This window comes from Carassius gibelio, chromosome B24, assembly GCF_023724105.1.
Source record: "Carassius gibelio isolate Cgi1373 ecotype wild population from Czech Republic chromosome B24, carGib1.2-hapl.c, whole genome shotgun sequence".
Classification (NCBI taxonomy): domain Eukaryota; kingdom Metazoa; phylum Chordata; class Actinopteri; order Cypriniformes; family Cyprinidae; genus Carassius; species Carassius gibelio.
The window spans coordinates 23,628,377-23,648,423 of record NC_068419.1 but is presented as its reverse complement, the minus strand read 5'-3'; the positions used below and the strand labels follow the sequence as shown (position 1 = coordinate 23,648,423).

The 20,047-nt window shown below is 37.6% G+C and overlaps 1 long non-coding RNA gene across 2 annotated transcripts in view; it reads right to left on the bottom strand.

Moving 5' to 3' along the window:
- Nucleotides 1-2,500: 2,500 nt before the first annotated feature.
- The window catches only part of LOC128012873 (uncharacterized), a 59,594-nt gene continuing 42,047 nt past the window's right edge, over nt 2,501-20,047 (bottom strand). For both annotated transcript variants that reach the window (XR_008183200.1, XR_008183199.1), the window contains 2 exons: nt 15,613-15,916; nt 2,501-3,178 (listed from right to left, as the gene is read on the bottom strand). This is a non-coding gene — a long non-coding RNA (uncharacterized LOC128012873). The remainder of the gene's footprint in view (nt 3,179-15,612; nt 15,917-20,047) is intronic.

The following is a 20,047-nucleotide window of genomic DNA, read 5'->3' as shown; positions in this document are numbered from 1 at the left end:
CACCAATACCTACAAAAAAGTCTCTTGGTACGAAATCCGAATCCCAACAGGAAGTCGGTTATTTAGAATTTTCTCTGCAATATTGGCGTTGTTTTTGCCATTTTCAGGGGTTGTACTTTAACGAACTCCTCCTAGAGATTTATTCAGATCAACACCAAACCTGGTCAGTGTAATCTTAAGCCCTTTGCGATGTTAAATTGCGAAGATCTTTAGATTTCGTTAAAGGGCGTGTCCATGGTGGCCTGACAAATTTCGATGTTTCGCCATGAAAAAGGAAGTTGCTGTAACTCAGACATACAATGTCCAATCTGCCCCAAACTTCACATGTTAGATAAAACTTCTGCCCTTAACAGATCTACATGCCCACATTCAGTTATAGTCATAGCGCCACCTATTGGCAACAGGAAGTGACATGTTTTACGCTGCGACAAACTACTCCTATAATTTTTTTGAGATTAACATATATTTTGTGGTCAGTCTAATCTAAAGGCCTGTGCAATGTTAACTTTTGGAGATCTTGAGTTTTTGTTAAAGGGCGTTTCCATGGCGCCATGACAAAATTTGATGTCTTGCCACAGCAAGAGAAGTTGTTGTAACTCAAGCATAAAATGTTCAATCTTCCCCAAACTTCACATGTTCGATAAGAGTCCTGGCCTGAACACATCTGAAGGCCAATATTCCATTATAATGATAGCGCCACCTGCTGGCAACGGTAAGATTGGCACATATATGGGATATACTTTGATATATTCCACTTATATTTAGGACATTAAATGCATATTTCTCAACGTTCACCTTTTTACTAAAGCAACACGATGGCGGTGAGCCCGGGTGCGAGGGCCCGTTCATCGCTGCTTGCAGCTTTAATTATTATTATTATTATACTTCTCAAAAATGAATCGCCTTTTTGAGGGCCTAAACATACTCAAAAAGTCACGAAACTTTGCACACACCTCAGAACTGGCGAAAATTTACATCTGATATGGGTTTCAGAAGTGGGTGTGGCAAAATGGCTCGACAGCGCCACCTATACACGTTCAGCGGTGTGCGCCTCGAGCTATGTTTCACGTACATGTATGAAAATCAGTACACATGTGTAACTCTCCAGTACCTACAAAAAAGTCTTTTAGAGCAAAATTCTAAACCCAACAGGAAGTCGGTTATTTTTAATATTATGAGCAAATTTTGTGTCATTTTTGCCATTTCCATGCGTTGTATTTTAACGAACTCCTCCTAGAGACTTATTCAGATCAACACCAAATTTGGTATGCCTAATCTAAAGGCCTTTGCGATGTTAAATTGCGAAGATTTTGAGTTTTCGTTAATGGGCGTGTCAGTGGCGGCCTGGCGAATTTCGATGATTCGCCATGAAAAATGAAGTTGCTATAACTCAGACATACAATGTCCAAACTGCCCCAAACTTCACATGGTTGATAAGACTCTGAAACTGAATAGATTGACATGCCCATATTCAGTTATATTCATAGCGCCACCTATTGGCAACAAGAAGTGTCATATTTTACGCTGCGAAGAACTACTCCTAGAAATTTTATGACATCAATGTCTTTTTTGTGGTCAGTCTAATCTAAAGGCGTGTACGATGTTAAATTGTGAAGATCTTGAGTTTTCGTTAAAGGGCGTGTCCATGGCGCCATGTCAAAGTTCGATGTCTTGCCATGGGAGTAGAAGTTGTTGTAACTCAGGCATAAAATATCAGATCTTGCCCAAACTTCACATGTTTGATAAGAGTAATGACCTGCACACATCTGGAGGCTAATATTCCATTGGGTGTGGCAAAATGGCTCGATAGCGCCACCTATACATTTTCAATGGAGTGCGCCTCGAGCTACATGTCATGTACATGTACGAAAATCGGTAAACATATGTAACACACCAACAGCTACAAAAAAGTCTCTTGGTACAAAATCCGAATCCCAACAGGAAGTCGGTTATTTTTAATTTTCCCTGCAAAATTGGTGTTGTTTTTGTCTCGAGCTATTTTTCAGGGGTTGTATTTCAACGAACTCCTCCTAGAGATTTATTCAGATCAACACCAAACTTGGTCAGTGTAATCTAAAGCCCTTTGCGATGTTAAATTGCGAAGGAATTGAGGCTTCGTTAAAGGGCGTGTCCATGGCGGCCTGGTGAATTTCGATGATTCGCCATGAAACAGGAAGTTGCTATAACTCAGACATACAATGACCAATCTGCCCCAAACTTCACATGTTTGCTGAGTCTCCTGTCCTGAATAGTTTGACACGACCATATTCAGATATAGTCATAGCGCCACCTATTGGCAACAGGAAGTGACATATTTTATGCTGCGACAAACTACTCCTAGAAATTTTTGACATCAATGTCTTTTTTGTCGTCAGTCTAATCTAAAGGCCTGTACGATGTTAAATTGAGAAGATCTTGAGTTTTCGTTAAAGGGCGTGTCCATGGCGCCATGTCAAAATTCGATGTCTCGCCATGGGAGTAGTTGTTGTTGGTACTCAGTCATAAAATATCAGATCTTGCCCAAACTTCAAATGTTTGATAAGAGTACTGACCTGAACACATCTGGAGGCTAATATTCCATTGGGTGTGGCAAAATGGCTCGATAGCGCCACCTATAAATTTTCAATGGAGTGCGCCTCGAGCTACATGTCATATACATGTACGAAAATCGGTAAACATATGTAACACACCAATAGCTACAAAAAAGTCTCTTGGTACGAAATCCGAATCCCAACAGGAAGTCGGTTATTTTTAATTTTCCCTGCAAAATTGGTGTTGTTTTTGTCATTTTCAGGGGTTGTACTTTAACGAACTCCTCCTAGAGATTTATTCAGATCAACACCAAACTTGGTCAGTGTAATCTAAAGCCCTTTGCCATGTTAAATTGCGAAGGAATTGAGGCTTCGTTAAAGGGCGTGTCCATGGCGGCCTGACAAATTTCGATGATTCGCCATGAAAAATGATGGTGCTATAACTCACACATACAATGTCCAATCCGCCCCAAACTTCACATTTTTGATAAGACTCTTCACCTGAACAGATCTACATGCCAATATTCAGTTATAGTCATAGCGCCACCTATTGGCAACTGGAAGTGACATATTTTACACTGTGACAAACTACTCCTAGAAATTTTATGACATCAATGTCTTTTTTGTGGTCAGTCTAATCTAAAGACCTGTGTGATGTTTAGTTGTGAAGATCTTGAGTTTTTGTTAAAAGGCATGTCCATGTCGCCATGACGAAGTTCGATGTCTCGCCATGGGAATAAAAGATGTTATAACTCAGGCATAAAATGTCCGATCTTGCCCAAACTTCACATCTGTGATAAGGGTCCTGGCTTGAACACATCTGAAGGCCAATATTCCATTATAACGATAGCGCCACCTGCTGGCAACAGGAAGATTGGCACACATATGGAATAAACTTTGATATATTGCACTTATATTTATGAGTTTAAATGCATATTTCTCAACGTTCACCTTTTTACTAAAGCCACACGATGGCGGTGAGCCCGGGTGCGAGGGCCCGTTCATCGCTGCTTGCAGCTTTAATTAGGGCCCGAGCACCGAGGTGCGAGGACCCTCTTGTATCTGCTTTGTTTATTATTAGGGCCCGAGCAGCGATGGTGTGAGGACCCTATTGTATCTGCTCTGTTTATTATTATTATTCTTATTCTTCCGCTTCTCCAAAATGAATCGCATTTTTGAGGGCTTAAACATGCTCAAAAAGTCATGAAACTTTGCACACGCGTAAAACCAGGTGAAAATTTTCGTCTGATATAGGATTCAGAAGAGGGTGTGGCAAAATGGCTCGACAGCGCCACCTATACGAAGAAAATCAACAGCCTTCGAGCTATGTTTCACGTACATGCACGAAAATTGGCACACATATGTAACACAACAATACCTACAAAAAAGACTCTTGGAGCAAAATTCTAAAACCAACAGGAAGTCGGTTATTTGTAATATTATGAGCAAATTTTGTGTAATTTTGGTCATTTCCATATGTTGTATTTTAACGAACTCCTCCTAGAGATTTCTTCAAATCAACACCAAATTTGGTATGCCTAATCTAAAGGCCTTTGCGATGTTAAATTGCGAAGATCTTGAGTTTTCGTTGAAGGGCGTGTCCGTGGCGGCCTGGCGAATTTCGATGATTCGCCATGAAAAATGAAGTTGCTATAACTCAGACATACAATTTCCAATCTGCCCCAAACTTCACATGTTTGATGAGACTCCGAACCTGAACAGATTGACATGCCCATATTCAGTTATAGTCATAGCGCCACCTATTGGCAACAGGAAGTGACATATTTTACGCTGCGACGAACTACTCCTAGAAATTTTATGACATCAATGTCTTTTTTGTGGTCAGTCTGATCTAAAGGCCTGTGCGATGTTCAGTTGTGAAGATCTTGAGTTTTCGTTAGAAGGCGTGTTCATGGCGCCGCGACGAAGTTCGATGTCTCGCCATGGGAATAAAAGATGTTATAACTCAGGAATAAAATGTTCGATCTTCCCCAAACTTCACATGTGTGAAAAGAGTCCTGGCCTGAACAGATCTGAAGGCCAATATTCCACCGGGTGTGGCAGAATGGCTCTATAGCGCTACCTATACACTTTCAACGGAGTGCGCCTCGAGCTATGTTTCACGTACATGTACAAAAACTGGTACACACATGTAACTCACCAATATCTACAAAAAAGTCTCTTGGTACGAAATCCGGATCCCAACAGGAAGTCGGTTATTTTGAATTTTCCCTTCAAAATTGGTGTTGTTTTTGCCATTTTCAGGGGTTGTACTTTAACGAACTCCTCATAGAGATTTATTCAGATCAATACCAAACTTGGTCAGTGTAATCTAAAGCCCTTTGCAATAATAAATTGCGAAGGACTTGAGGTTTCGTTAAAGGGCGGGTCCATGGCGGCCTGACAAATTTCGATGTTTCGCCATGAAAAAGGAAGTTGCTGTAACTCAGACATACAATGTCCAATCTGCCACAAACTTCAAATGTTGGATAAGACTCTTGACCTGAACAGATCTACATGCCCATATTCAGTTATAGTCATAGCGCCACCTATTGGCAACAGGAAGTTACATAATTTACACTGCGACAAACTACTCCTAGAAATTTTATGACATCAATGTCTTTTTTGTGGTCAGTCTAATCTAAAGACCTGTGTGATGTTTAGTTGTGAAGATCTTGAGTTTTTGTTAAAAGGTGTGTCCATGGCGCCGTGATGAAGTTCGTTGTCTCGCCATGGGAATAAAAGATGTTATAACTCAGGCATAAAATGTCCGATCTTGCCCAAACTTCACTTGTGTGATAAGGGTCCTGGCCTAAACAGATCTGAAGGCCAATATTCCATCGAGTGTGGAAAAATGGCTCGATAGCGCCACCTATGCACTTTCAATGGAGTGCGTATATACTTTAAACGGAGTGCGCCTCGAGCTATGTTTCACGTACATGTACAAAAATTGGTACACACATGTATCACACCAATATCTACGAAAAACTCTCCTGGTACGAAATCCGAATCCCAACAGGAAGTCAGTTATTTAGAATTTTCTCTGCAAAATTAGTGTTGTTTTGGCCATTTTCAGGGTTTGTACTTTAACAAACTCCTCCTAGAGATTTATTCAGATCAGCACGAAACTTGGTCAGTGTAATCTAAAGCCTTTTGCGATCTTAAATTGCGAAGATCTTGAGGTTTCGTTAAAGGGCGTGTCCATGGCGGCCTGACAAATTTCGATGTTTCGCCATAAAATAGGATGTTGTTATAACTCAGGCATAATTTGTTCGATCTTCCCCGAACTTCACTTGTGTGATAAGGGTCCTGCCCTGAACACATCTGAAGGCCAATATTCCATTATAATGAGAGCACCACCTGCTGGCAACACAAAGATTGGCACAAATATGGAGTAAACTTTGATATATTCCACTTATATTTATGAAATTAAATGCATGTTTCTCACCGTTCACCTATTTACTAAAGCCACTCGCTGCCGGTGAGCCCGTGTGCGAGGGCCCGTTCATCGCTGCTTGCAGCTTTAATTATTATTATTAGGGCTCAAGCCTGGAGGGCGAGAGCCCTATTGTTTTCCTTAGGATTATTTGTTATTATTATTATTATTATTATTTTTCTTCAAGGTTTTGGGGGCTTTTGGGGTCCTTAACATGCTCGAAAACTCTTGAAAATTGGCACACAGATTGGAACCTGCGGCCATTAGGGCCGGGCAGAGACTGATACACGGGCGTGGCACAGGGGCTCTACAGCGCCCCCTGGAATACTGAGGGCCATATATCATATATACTTGCACGTAGACACATGAAACTCGGTACACATGTAGATCTCATCAAACCAAACAACTTTCGTACTGCATGTCATAGGCTCCGCCCAACAGGAAGTTGGCTATTTAAGGTTTAGTATTCATATTTTTCGTCAAAGTTGTGGGGGCTTTTGGGGTCCCTAACATACTCAAAAACTCTTGAAAATTTGCACACACTTTGGAATCTTTGCCCTTTAGGAGCCTGCAGAGGCTGTGACACGGGCGTGCCACAGGGGCTCTACAGCGCCCCCTGGAACACAGTCAGAAATGTTGATGTATAGCTCACACATACTTGCACATATTCATATGAAACTCAGTACACATATAGATCTCATTGTGCCGAACAATTTTCGTATTGCATGTCATTGGGCTCCGCCCAACAGGAAGTCAGCTATTTAGAGTTATGTAAAAAGCGCATGCTCTGGAATTTGAAATACTTGTCATAGGATTTTTACCCGATTGCCACCAAACTCGGTCAACATGATCTCAAGACATTTGGGATGAAAAATTGCCAGGGGATTTTTGATATCTCGAACGGCTTGCTCGTGGCGAGGCGTTGAAATTATGGCGAGAAATGAGAAACAGGAAGTGTCTAATACCATCCACATACATTTCCTGATTTTAATCAAACTTCATCAGATTAATCGTTGTATGATGTCGATCGCATATATGTGACTATTAGGAGTCAAAGTTATAGCGCCACCAACTGGCAGCAGGAAGTGTGTCATTTTCAAAATGCTTTGAATTCAGCATCTTATTTTTACTCGATTTGCTTCAAACTTCATCAGAATAATGTTAAAACACAGCCGATATAAATCTGCTGGGGGGATATTGATATCTAAAAATATTGTTGCCGTGGCAACATGTCAAACTGGAATACTTCTCAGGTGATTTTGAGGCATATAACATGCTTAGAATTTCATCAAACTCAGAACACATATCAGTATTAGTGACATCTAGACACTGGCAAAAGTTCATAAGAGGGCGTGGAAGAGGCACTCTATAGCGCCACCTTTTGTCAAAAGTGAGGGGGTTAGTTTTAGCTACAGACACCAAACTCAGTACAAAAATTGTTCTTATCAAGACGGACAACTTTCTAATTCACAGTCATCAGCTACGACCAACAGGAAGTCGGCTATTTTGATTTGAATGTGGATTGTTTTTTACATTTAGCTGTGAATTAATGCATACTGCTCAGAGGAGAGTAACACTATACACACCAAACTTGGTGTACATGTTGAAAAAACATTGAGGAACTTAAATTGTGAATGGGTTTTGGATAGCTTGGATGGTTTTGTCGTGGTGATTTTTTTAAATGACAATAAAGATGGAATTATTAATTTTCCTGCATTTTTAAATTCCAAACACTTCAAAACCTTTTTTCATACAGAAAAAAAGTCATTCTGAGTAAATATGCATAGTTTCATGACTTTACAACACTGTATGAATAACAGAAAATTAAAAAACTGTCAGACATCTCATCTCACTCTGTCCCTCTGTTTGAGTGTGTGTGCTTAGACTTCCATTGTCTGAGAGAAAATGCGCCCCTACAGGTGCAGTTACCGGAATAAAAAAGGGAGGAGACTGTCTTTTGGTTTCACTTTTAAATCGGTTAAAATACAAATAAATACTTGGATTTAATTCACACTGACAAGCTAAACCAACATATATGATTATTATCAGGTCAGGGCTCATCAATAATGGATGTGTGGTCAGTGATACGTGAGAAACACGAGAGATGAATCACCGCTCTGAGCAGGAGCGTGTGGAATGATGAGCTCAGAAAAAAACGAGTTTATTCTTGTTTTATAGCTATTAAAAATAAATTATTGCAGCGATATCACACAATACACCAATTAGAACACACCAAGAGCTAAATTAAGATGTTTTTGAACTGTTTGTGTGAAAATGAAATATTTGCAGCTGCCTATCTGAAATCACCGCTCCGATCAGCGCGCACAGTGTCACAAGTTCAAAACAAACGAATTTATTCTTGTTTAAGAGCTTTTTAAAATAAATTATTGCCATAAATGCACACAATACATCCATTATAACACAACACGAGCTAAATGCAGGTGTTTGTGACCCGTTCAAGTGTGCAAGACTATTTGAAAGCGCGACTGGCAGAATAACATATATCTCTCGAGCTGCAGGATTCTGCCTTTCGTCGTAAGAACGAACACATCACGGACAAGATTATTTCAAAATACATAATAGCTTGGCTAATATAAACGAAAACAGCCACGTGAACATAAACTGTTGAGAAATAAATCTGAAGTGGATCTACTGGATTTTAATATTAAGTGACCGCATATACCAGCTGCTTCTGTCTTCAATTTTAATCTATATAAAAAATTAAACTCATTCATCTTGGCTGCTTTTTTAATGTGTGTACGTTTTTATTTATTATTTTGCTCTAACAAGACTTAATCTATATTTAATTAAATCAATTACATTTTATTTTACAATTGATTTGTCCATTTCTGCATCTTAACGCCTTAAAACCTAAAACATGCTCTATACTATTGTTAGCAATTTCTTTATCATCCAATTTATCTGGTGTACACACTTTTATTTTCATAATAAACTCGTTTGTTAGATTATACACAGTTATAGTGGTCTATAATCAATATTAACAGGTTTTATTCAAGCTGTTTAGAATGATTGCAGTAGGCTAATATTTTTAAATGTAAATCAAAAAAAAAAAAAAAAAATAATTGGAAAAGAAAAACTGTTGTACTTTTTTTATACATTTTGTATAATTTCATAGTTTATGCATTATAGTTATAAGAACAAATACATTTAGCCACTCACATAGAAATCTTAGGCCTTATCCTTTTCTGACAGTTTTAGGGATTTTTAAAAATCCTAAAAAACCTTATTTGTGCTGCAAATAATAATTTCAAACTAATTTGATACTGACCTCTGACATCCTGTGACATGATATTTATTTGAATTTACATCATTTCATGGATGTAACAGTAAAACTGTTCAGCTCACAGATCAAGACTAAGCTGTAATGCAAGCAGAACTTTCACAAATGCTTGTAGGTCAATAAAATCATTACAAAACACTTACAAATCATTTAAGGGATTTGATAACACTGTAAAATAATGTCTAATTTGTTAACATTAGCAAATGCATTGATAACACTTTATAATAACTGCACTCATTAGTAAATAGTCAGTTCATGCTTCATAAAGCCTTGTCCCAAAATTAATAGTCAGTAGTAAGCAGTTTATAAATACAGCTATAAATAGCTTGTTCTTGGTTTATAAATCACATTTATTAAAAAGGAGAGTAAAGGGTCAGTTATCTTCCTATGAAAAATAAAAAAATAAAAATAAACAAACAACAACACAGATTGATACAGAACTCAGAAATGTTATTGTGGATTTATGATAAAATCAGCCTGTAAATGAATTCATACTCCTTCAAGAAGACACAAGTAGTTCACACCAAACTTTTTTAACATGAAGCCAAAATACTGAAGATGTTAAATTGCGAATGGGTTTAGGATACCTTAAATGGTGTGGCCATAGAGATTTATTAAAGTAACATTAAAAAATACAATAGTTATTTTACTATATCTTTAAAATTTTCATTCTAACTCTTCATAATTTTTTATATACGTAGAAGTCATCATTTGAAGGAAGCACAGTAAGTTTCATAGCTTTATCATTTTCAAGAGCCAGCATAAAATTAAAACTATCATAACTTATAAATCAAGCTTGCAATTCTTAGTACCAATAATGACCACCAGATGGAGCTATAGGATTACTTTTAAATAATTATTGTAGAAACAAGTATGATTTAAATCATTTATAGAAATCTTTCAAAGAAAAATAATATGTATTTTATGTATTTTACTGATAAAATGACCCTCACTTAATTAGAATAACAAGCTGAAGTATTGTGAACTGTATATTAAGAAATAATTCTTTATAGGCTTTATGGACAGATACGTTTTGAGTGACTCTTGAAGGATCAGCACCACATCCTCTTTTACCACTGTTTAAAGAATGTATCTTACAGAACAGGTGCGGATGAATTTTGAATAGCTTGAATGGTTTTGTCTTGGTGATTTTTTGAAATAACAGTAAAAAAGTAACCAGTAAATGTCTTTTATTTTTTTTAAGTGCAGCTTCTAAACACTTCAAAAAAATTTACACATAGAAGACAAGTCATTCTGAGGAAATATGCATAGTTTCATGACTATACAACACTATATGGATGATAGAAAATTAAAAAACTATCATACATCTGATGTCACTCTGTCCCTCTGTCACTGTGGGTAATGTATGTGTGTGTGTGTGTGTGTGTGTTTGTGTTTGTGTGTGTGTTAACTGAATTAGGTGTGAAACTATCAGGAGCTCATTTTTATTCCACCTCCTTTCCTGAAAGTCTGTCTTGCAGAATTGACTAAAAATTAATCTTCACATTAATACCTAATTATTTTGGAATTATTTTTGTCAGTTCTTCTTGACCTGTTTTTCTCTTCCAGCTTTCCTGGACTATTGTATAGCACTCATAAATGATTAAATAAAAAATAATGGTAGTTATTAAGATTGATATGGTTTGGAATTGGTAAAATGTGCTTGGAAAAAAAATCACAATAAAACAATGTTTTAATGTTTAAGTTTGGAATATTAACTGACATGAATGAATGCTATATAAATATTGTTCACGTTAACATAATGTTTATAAATGAAATCTTATTGTAAAGTGTTACTAAAGTTATATATATATATATATATATATATATATATATATATATATATATATATATATATATATATATATATATATATATTGTTCTGTGAATGTGATTTTAAAGTCTAGATGATTCGGATTAACCCTTTAACTGCCGTTTCCTTTAAAACGTCACTGCCAGAGGGATAGTGTGAATGCATGTGCCCGCTGGGCATAGTTTACCTGATGCCACCGGGGTGGCGATGGCATTGGTGGCTTGAGCCCGCCATCGCTGCTTGCAGCTATATTTATTATTATTCTTCTTCTTCTTTTCCCGAATGAATCGCATTTTTGAGGGCTTAAACATGCTCAAAAAGTCATGAAACTTTGCACACGCGTCAAACCTGGTGAAAATTTTCGTCTGATATAGGATTAAGAAGAGGGTGTGGCAAAATGGCTCGACAGCGCCACCTATACTAAGAAAATCAACAGCCTTCCGGCTATGTTTCACGTACATGCAGGAAAATTGGCACACATATGTAACACACCAATACCTACAAAAAAGACTCTTGGAGCAAAATTCTAAACCCAACAGGAAGTCGGTTATTTTTAATATTATGAGCAAATTTTGTGTAATTTTGGTCATTTCCATGTGTTGTATTTTAACGAACTCCTCCTAGAGATTTCTTCAAATCAACACCAAATTTGGTATGCCTAATCTAAAGGCCTTAGCGATGTTAAATTGCGAAGATCTTGAGTTTTCGTCGAAGGGCGTGTCCGTGGCGGCCTGGCGAATTCCGATGATTCGCCATGAAAAATGAAGTTGCTATAACTCACACATACAATGTCCAATCTGCCCCAAACTTCACATGTTTGATGAGACTCTGAACCTGAACATATTGACATGCGCATATTCAGTTATAGTCATAGCGCCACCTATTGGCAATAGGAAGTGACATATTTTACACTGCGATGAACTACTCCTAGAAATTTTATGACATCAATGTCTTTTTTGTGGTCAGTCTAATTTAAAGGCCTGTGCGATGTTCAGTTTTGAAGATCTTGAGTTTTCGTTAAAAGGCGTGTCCACGGCACCATGGCGAAGTTCGATGTCTCGCCATGGGAATAAAAGATGTTATAACTCAGGCATAAAATGTCAGATCTTCCCCAAACTTCACATGTGTGATAAGAGTCCTGGCCTGAACACATCTGAAGGCCAATATTCCACTGGGTGTGGCAGAATGGCTCGATAGCGCCACCTATACACTTTCAACGGAGTGTGCCTCGAGCTATGTTTCACGTACATGTCCAAAAATTGGTACACACATGTAACTCACCAATATCTACAAAAAAGTCTCTTGGTACGAAATCTGAATCCCAACAGGAAGTCGGTTATTTTGAATTTTCCCTGCAAAATTGGTGCTGTTTTTGCCATTTTCAGGGGTTGTACTTTAACAAACTCCTCCTAGAGATTTATTCAGATCAACACCAAACTTGGTCAGTGTAATCTAAAGCCATTTGCGATGTTAAATTGCGAAGGACTTGAGGTTTCGTTAAAGGGCGTGTCCATGGCGGCCTGACAAATTTCGATGTTTCGCCATGAAAAAGGAAGTTGCTGTAACTCAGACATACAATGTCCAATCTGCCCCAACCTACATATGTTGAATAAGACTCTTGACCTGAACAAATCTACATGCCCATATTCAGTTATAGTCATAGCGCCACCTATTGGCAACAGGAAGTGACATATTTTAGACTGCGACAAACTATTTCTAGAAATGTTATGACATCAATGTCTCTTTTGTGGTCAGTCTAATCTAAAGACCTGTGTGATGTTTAGTTGTGAAGATCTTGAGTTTTTGTTAAAAGGCGTGTCCATGGCGCCGTGACGAAGTTCGATGTCTCGCCATGGGAATAAAATATATTATAACTCAGGCATAAAGTGTCCAATCTTCCCCAAACTTCACATGTGTGATAAGGGTCCTGGCCTGAACAGATATGAAGGCAAATATTCCATTGGGTGTGGCAAAATGGCTCGATAGCGCCACCTATACACTTTCAACGGAGTGCATATGCACTTTCAACAGAGTGCGCCTCGAGCTGTTTCACGTACATGTACAAAAATCGGTACACACATGTAACACACCAATATCTACGAAAAAGTCTCTTGGTACGAAATCCGAATCCCAACAGGAAGTCAGTTATTTAGAATTTTCTCTGCAAAATTGGCATTGTTTTTGCCATTTTCAGGGGTTGTACTTTAACGAACTACTCCTAGATATTTATTCAGATAAACACCAAACTTGGTCAGTGTAATCTTAAGCCCTTTGCGATGTTTAATTGCGAAGATCTTGAGGTTTCGTTAAAGGGCGTGTCCATGGCGGCTCACAAATTTCGATGTTTCGCCATGAAAAAGGAAGCTGCTGTAACTCAAACATACAATGTCCAATCTGCCTCAAACTTCACATGTTAGATAAGACTTCTGCCCTTAACAGATCTACATGCCCATATTCAGTCATAGTCATAGCGCCACCTGCTGGCAACAGGGAGTGTCAATGTTTTACACTGCAAATAACTACTCCAAGAAATTTTATGATATCAACATTTTATTTTGGTCAGTCTAATCTAAAGTTCTTTGCAATGTTAAATTGTGGAGATCTTGAGATTTTGTTAAAGGGTGTGTCCATGGCGCCATGACAAAATTTGATGTCTCGCCATAGGAAGAGAAGTTGTTGTAACTCAGGCATTAAATGTTCAATCTTCCCCAAACTTCACATGTTCGATAAGAGTCCTGGCTTGAACACATCTGAAGGCCATTATTCCATTATAATGATAGCGCCACCTGCTTACAACAGGAAAATTGGCAGATATATGGAATAAACTTTGACATATTCCACTTATATTTCTGAGTTTAAATGCATATTTCTCACCGTTCACATATCTACTAAAGCCACTTACTGCCGGTGAGCCCGGGTGCGAGGGCCCGTTCATCGCTGCTTGCAGCTTTAATTAGGGCCCGAGCACCGATGGTGTGAGGACCCTCTTGGAATTGCTCCGTTTATTATTATTATTATTATTATTATTATTATTCTTCTCTAAGATGAATCGCATTTTTGAGGGCCTAAACATGCTCGAAAAGTCATGAAACTTTGCACACACCTCAGAACTGGCGAAAATTTACGTCTGATATGGGTTTCAGAAGTGGGTGTGCCAAAATGGCTCAACGGCGCCACCTATACACGTTCAACGGTGTGCGCCTCGAGCTACGTTTCATGTACATGTATGAAAATCGGTATACACATGTAACTCTCCAATACCTACAAAAAAGTCTCTTGGAGCAAAATTCTAAACCCAACAGGAAGTCGGTTATTTCTAATATTATGAGCAAATTTTGTGTCATTTTTGTCATTTCCATGCGTTGTATTTTAACGAACTCCTCCTAGAGATTAATTCAGATCAACACCAAATTTGGTATGCCTAATCTAAAGGCCTTTGCGATGTTAAATTGCGAAGCTTTTGAGTTTTCGTTGAAGGGCCTGTGTGTGACGGCCTGGCGAATTTCGATGATTCGCCATGAAACAGGAAGTTGCTATAACTCAGACATACAATGACCAATCTGCCCCAAACTTCACATGTTGGATGAGACTCCTGTCCTGAACAGTTTGACACGACAATATTCAGTTATAGTCATAGCGCCACCTATTGGCAACAGGAAGTGACATATTTTACGCTGCGACAAACTACTCCTAGAAATTTTTGACATCAATGTCTTTTTTGTCGTCAGTCTAATCTAAAGGCCTGTACAATGTTAAATTGAGAAGATCTTGAGTTTTCGTTAAAGGGCGTGTCCATGGCGCCATGTCAAAGTTCGATGTCTCGCCATGGGAGTAGAAGTTGCTGTAACTCAGTCATAAAATATCAGATCTTGCCCAGACTTCAAATGTTTGATAAGAGTACTGACCTGAACACATCTGGAGGCTAATATTCCATTGGGTGTGGCAAAATGGCTCGATAGCGCCACCTATACATATTCAATGGAGTGCGCCTCAAGCTACATGTCATATACATGTACGAAAATCGGTAAACATATGTAACACACCAATAGCTACAAAAAAGTCTCTTGGTACAAAATCCGAATCCCAACAGGAAGTCGGTTATTTTTAATTTTCCCTGCAAAATTGGTGTTGTTTTTGTCATTTTCAGGGGTTGTATTTTAACGAACTCCTCCTAGAGATTTATTCAGATCAACACCAAACTTGGGCAGTGTAATCTAAAGCCCTTTGCCATGTTAAATTGCGAAGGACTTGAGGTTTCGTTAAAGGGCGTGTCCATGGCGGCCTGACAAATTTCGATGATTCGCCGTGAAAAATGATGGTGCTATAACTCAGACATACAATGTCCAATCCGCCCCAAACTTCACATTTTTGTTAAGACTCTTCACCTGAACAGATCTAGATGCCAATATTCAGTTATAGTCATAGTGCCACCTATTGGCAACTGGAAGTGACATATTTTACACTGTGACAAACTACTCCTAGAAATTTTATGACATCAATGTCTTTTTTGTGGTCAGTCTAATCCAAAGACCTGTGTGATGTTTAGTTGTGAAGATCTTGAATTTTTGTTAAAAGGCATGTCCATGTCGCCATGACGAAGTTCGATGTCTCGCCATGGGAATAAAAGATGTTATAACTCAGGCATAAAATGTCCGATCTTGCCCAAACTTCACATGTGTGATAAGGGTCCTGGCTTGAACACATCTGAAGGCCAATATTCCATTATAACGATAGCGCCACCTGCTGGCAACAGGAAGATTGGCACACATATGGAATAAACTTTGATATATTGCACTTATATTTATGAGTTTAAATGCATATTTCTCAACGTTCACCTGTTTACTAAAGCCACACGATGGCGGTGAGCCCGGGTGCGAGGGCCCGTTCATCGCTGCTTGCAGCTTTAATTAGGGCTCAAGCCCAAAGGGCGAGAGGCCTATTGTTTTCCTTAGGATTATTTTTTATTATTATTATTATTATTATTATTATTAGGGCTCAAGCCTGGAGGGCGAGAGCCCTATTGTTTTCCTTAGGATTATTTTTTATTATTATTATTATTATTTTTTTTTTTTTCTAACGTTACGGGGGCTTTTGGGGTCCTTAACATGCTCGAAAACTCTTGAAAATTGGCACACAGATTGGAACCTGCGGCCATTAGGGTCGGGCAGAGACTGATACACGGGCGTGGCACAGGGGCTCTACAGCGCCCCCTGGAATACTGAGGGCCATATATCATACATACTTGCACGTAGACACATGAAACTCGGTACACATGTAGATCTCATCAATCCAAACAACTTTCGTACTGCATGTCATAGGCTCCGCCCAACAGGAAGTTGGCTATTTAGGGTTTATTATTCATATTTTTGGTCAAAGTTGTGGGGGCTTTTGGGGTCCCTAACATACTCAAAAACTCTTGAAAATTTGCACACACTTTGGAATCTGTGCCCTTTAGGAGCCTGCAGAGGCTGGGACCCGGGCGTGGCACAGGGGCTCTACGGCGCCCCCTGGAACACAGTCAGAAATGTTGATGTATAGCTCACACATACTTGCACATATTCATATGAAACTCAGTACACATATAGATCTCATTGTGCCGAACAATTTTCGTATTGCATGTCATAGGCTCCGCCCAACAGGAAGTCAGCTATTTAGAGTTATGTAAAAAGCGCATGCTCTGGAATTTGATATACTTGTCATAGGTTTTTTACTCGTTTACCACCAAACTCGGTCAACATGATCTCAAGACATTGGGGATGAAAAATTGCCAGGGGATTTTTGATATCTCGAACGGTTTGCTCGTGGCGAGGCGTTGAAATTATGGCGAGAATTGAGAAACAGGAAGTGTCTAATACCATCCACATACATTTCCTGATTTCAATCAAACTTCATCAGATTATTCATTGTATGATGTCGATCACATATATGTGACTATTAGGAGTCAGAGTTATAGCGCCACCAACTGGCAGCAGGAAGTGTGTCATTTTCAAAATGCTTTGAATTCAGCATCTTATTTTTATTCGATTTGCTTCAAACTTCATCAGAATAATGTTAAAACACAGCCGATATGAATCTGCTGGGGGAAATTGGATATCTAAAAATATTGTTGCCGTGGCAACATGTCAAACTGGAATACTTCTCAGGTGATTTTGAGGCAAATAACATGCTTAGAATTTCATCAAACTCAGAACACATATCAGTATTAGTGACAGCTAGACACTGGCAAAAGTTCATAAGAGGGCGTGGAAGAGGCACTCTATAGCGCCACCTTTTGTCAAAAGTGGGGGGGTTAGTTTTAGCTACAGACACCACACTCAGTACAAAAATTGTTCTTATCAAGACGGACAACTTTCTAATTCACAGTCATCAGCTACGACCAACAGGAAGTCGGCTATTTTGATTTGAATGTGGATTGTTTTTTACATTTAGCTGTGAATTAATGCATACTGCTCAGAGGAGAGTAACACTATACACACCAAACTTTGTCTACATGTTGAAAAAACATTGAGGAACTTAAATTGTGAATGGGTTTTGGATAGCTTGGATGGTTTTGTCGTGGTGATTTTTTTAAATGACAGTAAAGATGGAATTATTAATTTTCCTGCATTTTTAAATTCCAAACACTTCAAAACCTTTTTTCATACAGAAAAAAAAGTTATTCTGAGTAAATATGCATAGTTTCATGACTTTACAACACTGTATGGATAACAGAAAATTAAAAAACTGTCAGATATCTCCTCTCACTCTGTCCCTCTGTTTGAGTGAGTGTGCTTAGACTTCCATTGTCTGAGAGAAATAGCGCCCCTACAGGTGCAGTTACCGGACTTAAAAAGGGAGGAGACTGTCTTTTGGTTTCACTTTTAAATCGGTTAAAATACAAATAAATACTTGGATTTAATTCACACTGACAAGTTAAACCAACATATATGATTATTATCAGGTCAGGGCTCATTAATAATTGATGTGTGGTCAGTGATACGTGAGAAACACGAGAGATGAATCACCACTCTGAGCAGGAGCGTGTGGAATGATGAGCTCAGAAAAAACGAGTTTATTCTTGTTTTATAGCTATTAAAAATAAAGTATTGCAGCGATATCACACAATTCACCAATTAGAGCATACCAAGAGCTAAATTAAGATGTTTTTGAACTGTTTGTGTGAAAATGAAATATTCGCGGCTGCCTATCTTGAAATCACTGCTCCGATCAGCGCGCACAGTGTCACAAGTTCAAAACTAACGAATTTATTCTTGTTTAAGAGCTTTTTTAAATAACTTATTGCCATAAATGCACACAATACATCCATTATAACACAACACGAGCTAAATATAGGTGTTTGTGACCCGTTTAAGTGTATAAGACTATTTGAAAGCGCGACTGGCAGAATAACATATATCTCTTGAGCTGCAGGATTCTGCCTTTCGTCATAAGAACGAACACATCACGGACAAGATTATTTCAAAATACATAATAGCTTGGCTAATATAAACGAAAACATCCACGTGAACATAAACTGTTGAGAAATAAATCTGAAGTGGATATACTGGATTTTAATATTAAGTGACCGCATATACCTGCTTCTGTCTTCAATTTTAATCTATATAAAAAATTAAACTCATTAATCTTGGCTGCTTTTTTAATGTGTGTAGGTATTTATTTATTATTTTGCTCTAACAAGACTTAATCTATATTTAATTAAATCAATTACATTTTATTTTACATTTGATTTGTCCATTTCTGCATCTAAACGCCTAAAAACCTAAAACATGCTCTATTATATTATTGTTAGCAATTTCTTTATCGTCCAATTTATCTGGTGTACACACTTATATTTTCATAATAAACTTGTTTGTTAGATTATACACAGTTATAGTGGTCTATAATAACTATTAACAGGTTTTATTCAAGCTGTTTAGAATGATTGCGTAGGCTAATTTTTTTTAAATGTAAATAAAAAAAATAAATAAATAAATAAAAAACATTGGAAAAGAATAACTGTTGTACATTTTTATACATTTTGTATAATTTCATAGTTTATGCATTATAGTTATAAAAACAAATAAATTTAGCCACTCACATAGAAATCGTAGGCCTTATCCTTTTCTGACAGTTTTAGGGATTTTTAAAAATCCTAAAAAACCTTATTTGTGCTGCAAATAATAATTTCAAATTAATTTGATACTGACCTCTGACATCCTGTGACATGATATTTATTTGAATTTACATAATCTCATGGATATAACAGTAAATCTGTTCAGCTCACAGATCAAGACTAAGCTGTAATGCAAGCAGAACTTTCACAAATACTTGTAGGTCAATAAAATCATTACAAAACACTTACAAATCATTGAAAGGATTTATTAACACTGTAAAATAATGTCTAATTTGTTAACATTAGCAAATGCATTGATAACACTTTATAATAACTGCACTCATTAGTAAATAGTCAGTTCATGCTTCATAAAGCCTTGTCCCAATATTAATAGTCAGTAGTAAGCAGTTTATAAATACAGCTCATTTATTAAAAAGGAGAGTAAAGGGTCAGTTATCTTCCTATGAAAAATAAAAATAAACAAACAACAACACAGATTGATACAGAACTCAGAAATGTTATTGTGGATTTATGATAAAATCAGCCTGTAAATGAATTCATTCTCCTCCAAGAAGACATAAGTAGTTCACACCAAACTGTTTTAACATGAAGCCATATACTGAAGATGTTAAATTTCGAAAGGGTTTAGGATACCTTAAATGGTGTGGCCATAGTGATTTATTAAAGTAACATAAAAAATACAATAGTTATTTTACTATATCTTTAACATTTTTAATTCCAACTCTTCATAATTTTTTATATACGTAGAAGTCATCATTTGAAGGAAGCACAGTAAGTTTCATAGCTTTATCATTTTCAAGAGCCAGCATAAAATGAAAACTATCATAACATATAAATCAAGCTTGCAATTCTT